We start from the raw sequence: 3,141 nt of genomic DNA, 5'->3' as shown, positions 1-3,141 counted from the left end.
TGCAACCCTGTAGGTGCAACAACAATATGAACTAACCAGTACCCCCTGAGCTCGAGTCTCTAGCTGCATATGTAGCAGAAGATGGCCTAATAGGCCATCATCATTGGGAAGAGAGGCCCCTTGGTCTTGTAAACTTTATATGACCCAGCACAGGGGAAGGCCAGGGCCAAGTAGTGGGAGTCGGGGGTAGGGGAGCAGGGGTGGGGGGGTATAGGGAACTTTCAGGATAGCATTTGAAATGTAAATAAAGAAAATAATAATAATAAAAGAAAGATTTCGGACTGAATTGTGTTTGTTCCCACTTATGGCTTATATGTTGAGGCCCTGTATTAGTGGGAATATTGTATCGAAATACTACAGGCTAAATGCCTTTATTAAAAACATTTTTCTACAGTACCCAAGTGTGACTGCATTTATAAATAGAGCCTTTAATATGGTAATTAAGGACAAATGGAATCATAAAAGTGGAGCCCTAGTTTGATAACACTGGTGTGCCTTATAAAAGAGGGAAGAGACGCCAAATATTTCTCTTTTCTTGCACTACAGAAGAAAGGCAATACGAAATCCCTGAAACAAGATGGTGCACGCCTTTCTTTATTCTCTATGGGTTCCCTTCCTGAACACAGCAGCTTTTAAAATATTAGGCAGAGAGCAGAGCCCCTTGTGCAGGCTGAGATAGGACAGAGTAGAATAGGGAGGAAAGCACATATGAGTAAAGTCTGATAAGGTCTCAGAGTCACACGAAACGCGCCAAGCAATCCCTTGGTGGGATAGCATGATGAAGAATGTCGGAGCCAAAGAAGAGTGACAAGAGTATTGCCCTTGGAGGTTACCAAGCACATGCAAATATGTAGCTCTGTGACTTTCATGAGAGTCTAAGGAATTTATTATCCTTACGGGCTCTCTGAAGCTCTTTGACTGTTTTTATGGAGCTTGACCTGGGAACTGGATCCCTCAGCTCATCACTTTGTTCAGCCATAGGAGCATCAAGAAACCAACATTGTTCTAGGCTGGCTACACAGCACTTCCTATTGTGGCAAGGAAAGCCGGGGAAACTGTGGGGGACATGAGAGGGCAAAGGAGCCCCTTATCCTAGAATCTGGCTAAAGCCTCTGGCAGCTGAGAAACAATATTTGCTGTCAAGTCTACTGACAGCCAGTTACTGTTCCTTTCACATGCAGATATCCTATATTAAAATAGCAGCAACTCGGGCTTAAGGCCTGAATGTCTATGACCTTACTTGAGGCCTTAGTCCTTTCTCCCAACCTCTAAGGCAGTGGTTTTCAACTTGTAAGTCACTGCGACCCCCATGGGACCTGAGCAAACTTTTTTCAGGGGCCAGCTAAGACCATCTGCCACGCCCACTCTAGTGATAATTCACAACAGGCCTAAAAACCTGGACCGAGTCCTGAGAAAAAGAATCTCAAGGAGATTCAGCCTCCTAGAGTCCTGGCATTTTCAATAATCTATATACACGAACCCTATCCACATGCTAGTATGATATATACTCTCTTTCAATATTATATATATATATATTGGTTTTTCAAGACAGAGTTTCTCTTTGTAGACCAGGCTGGCCTCGAACTCAGAAATCCGCCTGCCTCTGCCTCCCGAGTGCTGGGATTAAAGGCGTGCGCCACCACGCCCGGCCTCTTTCAATATTATTAATGCCTTTAAAGATTAAACTTTTACCATAGGTGAAATACATACCCTTAAAGCCAGTGTTCCAAAGTCCTAAATATTCCTTAAAGCCAGGAGCTCAGGATTCAGTGAAAACGTTACTTTCATATGCAAGTATTTACCAAGACCTAGGAAATAGGGGGCTTTTGGTATTGCATTATTCATGAGAAGGTCTGCTAGTGCTGAACCCCCTGGTGCTAGCTTTCACAAGGCTCAAAGGAGTAGCACAAATTGTGAAATCCTTACCTGTCTTTAGCTGACCCTAGGCAAAACTGCTTTATCTTAACTGTAAACATTACCTGGCTCCTGTAAGTCCCTTTAAAGTCATTCCTCTGTTTTGTGTCAAGTAACTTCAATGTACTTTGCCTACTGTGACATCCTACCCCTTTGTTCTCTATACTTTATAACACTGGTGTTCACTTTATGAGAATACATTCAGTTTTACACCCTCTCTCATGTGGACTGTCTGTCACTCATCCCACTCATCCGCTGAATCCTTGCTCACCTGCAACCAAGAGACCTGTTCCCCACAGATCGGGGACCCAAAGTGAGGTCCAGTCTGTGGTAACCATCAAAAAAAACCAGATGTTTACATTATGATTCCTAACAGTAGCAAAATTACAGTTATGAGTAGCGACGAAAACAATTTTATGGTTAGGGGTTACCACAACATGAAGAAACTGTATTACAGGTTGCAGCATTAGGGAGATTGATATCCACTGCTTTAGGGAATGCAGTTCAGGGGCAGAGTGCTTGACCAACATCCATCAAGAGGTCAAGAGGTCAGATAGCAGGTAAGAAAAAAGCTGGCAGTAGAGAATGTACAATGGTTAAGAGCACTACCTGCTAATGCAGAGGACCTGAATTCAGTTCCCAGCACTGATATGGAGCACACAACCATCTGCAACTCCAGTTCCAGGGAATCAACACTTTCTTCTGACTTCCATGGGCACATGGGACAAATAAATATATGCAGGAATTCATACAAATAACTCTTTAAAAAAATAGAACCAGGTGTGGTAGTGCATGACTTTAATCCCAGCGCTCAGTAGACAAGAGAATCTCTGAGTTCCAGGGCAGCCAGGAATACATAGGGAAATCATGTCTGGAAAAACAGAAAATAAAGAAATTAAAAATTCTGCAGCCATTCCTTTCTCCAGACAGTGATTGAGGCTCTAACCCAACTGGTTCATCTACCTTAACGTATCCTTGTGGACAAGATGGCTGCCTTACCAAGTGTTACCCTGCCAGGTGCCCCTGCAGACGTACCCAGTTCTAAGACAGTAATGACCCAAATCTTATATGTGACTAGTGTAAAAACAATGAGTGTGCCCCCCTTCCATATCCACACTTGGGTATATCTTCATTTCTTCTGAGTACCTCTTTTTCTCCTCACTTTTAAGCCTATGTATGTATACACACACACACACACACACACACACACACACACATATATATATA

This window comes from Mus pahari, chromosome 7 (assembly GCF_900095145.1).
Source record: "Mus pahari chromosome 7, PAHARI_EIJ_v1.1, whole genome shotgun sequence".
Lineage (NCBI taxonomy): Eukaryota > Metazoa > Chordata > Mammalia > Rodentia > Muridae > Mus > Mus pahari.
This window is presented reverse-complemented; position numbering follows the sequence as displayed.